We start from the raw sequence: 6,000 nt of genomic DNA, 5'->3' as shown, positions 1-6,000 counted from the left end.
ATAGACAGACTACCATGCAGAAGATTCAGATCACCCTTCTTGTAAACAATTATTGCCTAACATGTTCATCAGGGATGCTTTCTGAACACCATCTGCTATTACTTAGTAATGTCTACCACTTCCCTATCCCATTTCTAATTAAGCCAGATATATAGCATTTACAACTACTACACTGAGATCTAACGTTTCTGCATTTCTTCCCCATACTAAGAAGTGCCTAAGCTGTAACTGTACTTTACAATTTACAAGTGCTTACATAGAAGGGCTTATGTAGAAATAATACTTTTATTTTCTAACTCCTTTTTACCACTTCAATATTATTAAAGAGAGTTGAGAAATCATGCCTTTACAAAAGACACTCTGGAATTGGTTTTACAAAGTCACTGTCATGTTGCTTTTAAGAAATCAGTATTTTAACATTTGAATGAGTTTTCCTGGTACAATAGTAATAATGGTGGTACTGACCTGGTAGACAAGTCCAGGACTGCTTCAGCACTGTTTAAAAGTTCTCAATACTTTAGCACCTTTCTTGACTGCAATAATAATGTCACATTTCTTATGGCCAGGTTGGCTGTTTCAATTCCATTCCCAAATTCTGCCAGAACTCAAGATTTGAGATACAGAACATGCTTCTTGTAAAACATTCTTAGCTCAACATGTGTGTGATATTGTACACAAGGTGACAGAGCAAGCCATTGAATACAGGAACTCCCACTTCTGCCAGACCAGAGAGGTTGAAAATAAGCACATTTCCTTGACACTTTACTCTGAATATACACATTGCTTTATCTAATACTGCCTTTTTTGATGACATATTTTCTGTTCTGCACACACAGAAAACACATCTGGATAAAAGGCTGCAAGCCTTCTCTTCCAGAAGGCCCCCACTCCTCCCTGGGTTTTCAAGCATTTCCTTATCAGGGAGTCAGAACTTGCCAATTACAAGTTGCTGCACAGAATCAGATTATCTAGTCAAACCCTAGAAACAGCTCCATCCTTCTTAATTAAATATTTATTTAGTAGTAAAGTTCACATATGGAGTGTTTATAATGTATCTCGTAATTTATTAAGTAGTATATTTTCTACCAAAATTTTATAGGGAAAAATCTGCTTAGCCAGAAAATAAAGTCAATTTTTTTTTACTAGTGAAAATCACAATGGAAATCCTACTATTAAACCCCCTCTCATAAACACTATCAAAGAATCATACCAAATAAGGTTTGTAAGGATCTTTTATTTAAATAAGTAACAAACTATTTATACTTTTACAAGAGTCTGTCCTATTTTAGTAAATATTTGGCAAAGTTATTTGATTAAAGGAGCAACCTGACCCCCATTTAACATAGTTATTTGTCATAAGTTAATCTTCCATCATTTCAGTTTAACTACGCAAATGATTTTTGATACCTTTTGGGTAAGGAATACTTTTGGATTGCTTGGTTAAGACTAGAATAACTGAAATAAATGGCCAAGTATCTTTGACAAACTTCTCTACAGACATCTGAAATCTGAAATCAGTCCCAGCAATTCAATACTACATAGAATGTGGAAAGGAGTGCGATCACCCTTTGTTCCGTGACTAGATGCATTTTTTATTCCCACATCAAACCTTATCTTAAAGACTCTTCCAGACACCTTTTTTTGATCTCTGAAAGAATTCTATAAGTTGCGATTCTCTGCATTGGTATTCAAAAGCTCCTCATCCTCATGGCACACCACCTAACAAAGTGCCACAAATTCCTGTTCCCATCAAAGTCACAGGAGAGCTTGGCACTTGTCCTGCAGATGTATGAGGCAGCACAGCACCATCACGCATACTGCAGTCACGATGTGTTGGCTTCTGGAATTTACCAGCCAGCAGCACCTGGGTACATTGTAGTTCTCAGGTATCAGCAGCCACATGCAATACTTACAGATCAGTCCTGACTCCTATCCCACAGCACTACTTTGCTCTCTGATACTACACATTACTGTAATGCTCTTGACTTGGACTTTTCTGAAGGAATTCTTATTGATTTCTATAAAGTGCTTCTCCCTGATAAGAATGGAAACTCAATTACTCATTCCCTGCACACACAAAGATACTAGTTTCAGTGAAAATACTGGATGTATGAGAGATGCAGGGTTAGCTTTAGAATTGATTTTTGGGAGAGGCTGATTTTTCCAGCTAAGTTTTTGGACAGTATAAGCTCATTTTTGGCAATGACTGTATGAGAGCTGTAATGCCTCTGAGGAGACAGGCACAGGCTGTGCTCCTGAAGCTTTGGAAGCAGCGTCTGGAATGACTGACCACAGCTGCTGCAAAGAAGGGTGAAGTTATCTTAGCAAAAGGGATTGGAGTGTGGCTTTGCTCTAGACAAGTGATTAACATCAGGTGAATGGATGGAGCAGCTTTTTGTCCCTTAATTTGTCAGGGGTGCAAATATCTTCCTACATCATCTAGATCTATGGGGTCTAGGGGCAGCTATGAAGTTCTTAGCTCAGTATGGAGTACCTGAACCAAATAGTGGCCTTTGAAGAGAGCAGTACATGTGAGCTATTTTCAGCCCACGCATTCCTTTCTGGTGACTTGTGGTGCCTGCTTTGTGATGGTGAGCTGTGGTACAAAGACAGCAGTGGCAATCCCATTTCTACTACAGTTTGGCTCTTGTAAGTCACAACACAAATACAAATTACACACATTGTGGTAAGACACTGCCACACCAAAATTCCATGTAATGATGATAGTGTCAAGTAAGAAAGAATGGCAGTAAACATAAAGCCCTCCATATATGGGTCACCCAAAAGAACTTGGTGAGAGAGCATTGAACTGTAACATGAGCCTAAGCCAGTCCACCCAGATGAGATGTATTTCCTGCTAGCAAGATATTGATACGTTTGTGTTTTTTTTTCCAGGGTGTACACTGGCCACCATATTACAAAATAATTTCATAATGCTGAAGTAATGGGTGATTCCTGCTGCAAATGCAGTATTGTCAAGAAATGCAGCTACAACACAATTCATGCAGACCGGCTTCAGCCTTCTCAAGATCCTGTTGTGGTGGATTGTAGCTTCTCTGCAATCATTTACAAATACTTAATGTTTACATAGTTACTGGTACATTTAGTATACAAATAGATGAGGGTAGGGCACAGCGAGGTCTTCTCAGTGAACAACCAAGTGCTGATAAGAGACAATCTCAACTTACGATACATGTATATCAGAGGTCAGAAGGATTAGGCTAACTTGAAATGGACTTCCTCAAAGGAAAAGGAACAAAAGAACATGGAAAGAAGTAGAAGCAGAGTGACTCATTACTCATTAGGATGTCTATGAAATTATATCTAACATACAACAAAAGACTTGCTATGCAATGTATGCAGATTTCAATAACCAGTCAGACCCACATCCCAATCACTTTCATCCTCCTGATGAATTAAACTATGTGATTTTGGGAAGGCTGTTCTGCTGCTGCCCATTAGAGCTTTCAGGAAGAGGTATTATTTTCTCAGGACTCATTCAGATTACAGCAGCCAGGCTCCTGTTAGCATGCAACGCAATTTCATTCCCATGGAGGTAAAGTGAGAAGCTCTAGAAAGCTGCCCTTAGGAACCAAGGAGCAAACCCTTTTGTAGGTTCAGATCTTTCTGGATACCCCACTAATTGCAGAAGATGGCTATTTATCAGAACATTTCTCCCCACATTTTTTGCCATCTGTAAATATTTGGGCATATTCTTAGAGCTCTAAATGTGCAAATTTCTGACAAACAAATCAATCTATCAATGTAAGAAGACTAAAATTCAAGTGTAAGTGTTGAAGAAAATAGGAACTTCCTACATCCCCCAGTACAGACTTGAAAGGAAACATGCTTATTTCTGAAAATGAATTCATCATGAATTTACTGAAACTTTCCACTCTAGCACAGAAACAGCATGAAAAGAGACTCTATTTTAAAGAAAGCAAGTTGTCAGTGGGCATCTTCAGCACTAGTGAGACACGTCTTAAAAGATCAACAGCATGTGAAAGGCTGTGGATTTCGCAGCTAATGAACAGAAAAGTTGTTCAGGACCTGATGGAAGAATAGTGTTGCTGTTTTTCCTCTATTTTCTGCATCTTCTTATCTGCCAGAGTCATCGAAGTAATCTCACAAGGTTCAAAAGACATCTCTAATGATGGCTGGTGACATCATTCTAATAAGGATTTCATAAGGTGCTGATTACAAGCACCTCATGAAAATGGAACTCCGCAAAACAGGTCCAAAATAATTTCAAAGACGGTTAGAAAAATAGGAAAGAAAAAAAAAAAAAAAGCACAATGAAGTATGATGTTTTAAAAAATGAAAAAAAGCACCAGAGCAGTCCCTTTTTACCTTCCTTGGCCACAAAATAAAAAGTACACCCTATTTTGTACTGCACTGTGATAAAAATAGCACACATTTCAGAAAGTTTCTGATTCTTCATTCATCTTCAACTACATATAAACAATCTGGACAAAAGTGCTTTCCTGGTACTTGTCCCAGATTTCTAAATGAATTATATTTTTACATAAATGCATATGCATACAGAAATGTATGCATATACCTATGCATTAAAACACTCAAGTAAAGCTAATACATTTTGTAGTGCTTTGCATCGCTGCTGGAGAAGCAAAAAACTTCTTAATAATTTTAAGTTTCCTGGCAAAATGCTCATAACGTGAGAGCTAGTCAAGAATAGTTAAACGTTTTGCCAACACATAATAGAATTCACTCTCCAGCACTGACAGAGTTAGTTATCTGTACTAGGAGGATGTTTTAATATCAAGAGAGATGACTTCAGCTTCAGAACACTAAAGAGATGAAGTTTATAAAAAGATTGTGATCCAACTGCCTGTTCTTTCACAATATGGCAATCAACAGGGTCCTTGAGTAATCTTTCTTACAACAGAAAATTCTATTTTCTTTCAGTGTCACAGAATGCCTTTGGACTGTTTTAGGACTCCCATTTTCACACTCTGATACTTAGAAGGAAGATTTTATAGATTCTACAAAAGTCAAGAACTGCACTGCATGGTTTTAGCACCTTTTACAGTTGTTATTTATGTATCCCCACAGGTAAATAGAACTGATATGATGTATTACCTGATTCCGTGCCCACTGGAGTCAGTGGAAACATTTCCATCAGCCTCATAGAGCTTTGCACAAGGCTGTAAAAGAGGCTTTCAATGAAGAGAAATGCTGCAATTTGTCAGTTCTCATTAGCATTAGCAACTTGAAATTATGAACCTGTTAGCATCCCAAAGAACACAGTAGAGCTGAATGGAGAAGAGCATATCCAGACCCTTGCGACTCAGAGCTTGAATCTGCTTCTCTTTAAACAAAGGGAGAAAGCACCCCTTATACTTTCTAATTTTTCTAGATGCAGCCTGTTGGTTTCACGTTATCTGACTCCCTGTTTCCCAAGAAATCATGTGACAAACATCAGATTCCCCAAGCAAGCTGCCTTGCGTGCACACCCAAATGGCATTCACTGCTCCACAGTGCCCTACAGCTAGAGGTGGTGGCAGCAGCCTCGTCTGTTGTGCTGAAGAGTCATTGCAGCCAACTCGGAGCACTCAGCCTTCGTACTCAGCATGCAAGGCATGTCTTGTTTATAAATATGGTTTCAATTATAATCCCAGACAAAAAACAGGCCTATAAACAAAGATACAATAAAGCCTCACAGGACAATACTGAATAATGACAGGAACAGCAACATGCAACAGGAACCTCATTTTTAAGGTCCAAGCAACTTCCACCGGGAATTGAGGGCATTCAGCAACTATCAGTTTCAAGCTATCGATAATTCTCTCTTTTCCTGTTGTGTCAAATTAAACTTCCAGTATGAATCATTACCCAGAACATATGCCTCAGACCTACTTGGTTATTTACACAGAATTCATTCTTTCCTGCAAATTCCACATCTTTGTGTCTATTAAGCACAACTCCTTGCTGTCAGTTGTACTCCTGAGACCAGGGCAGCACCGAGCCGCCTCATAACGA

This window comes from Meleagris gallopavo, chromosome 10, assembly GCF_905368555.1.
Source record: "Meleagris gallopavo chromosome 10, MGAL_WU_HG_1.1, whole genome shotgun sequence".
In the NCBI taxonomy this organism is placed as follows: domain Eukaryota; kingdom Metazoa; phylum Chordata; class Aves; order Galliformes; family Phasianidae; genus Meleagris; species Meleagris gallopavo.
This window is presented reverse-complemented; position numbering follows the sequence as displayed.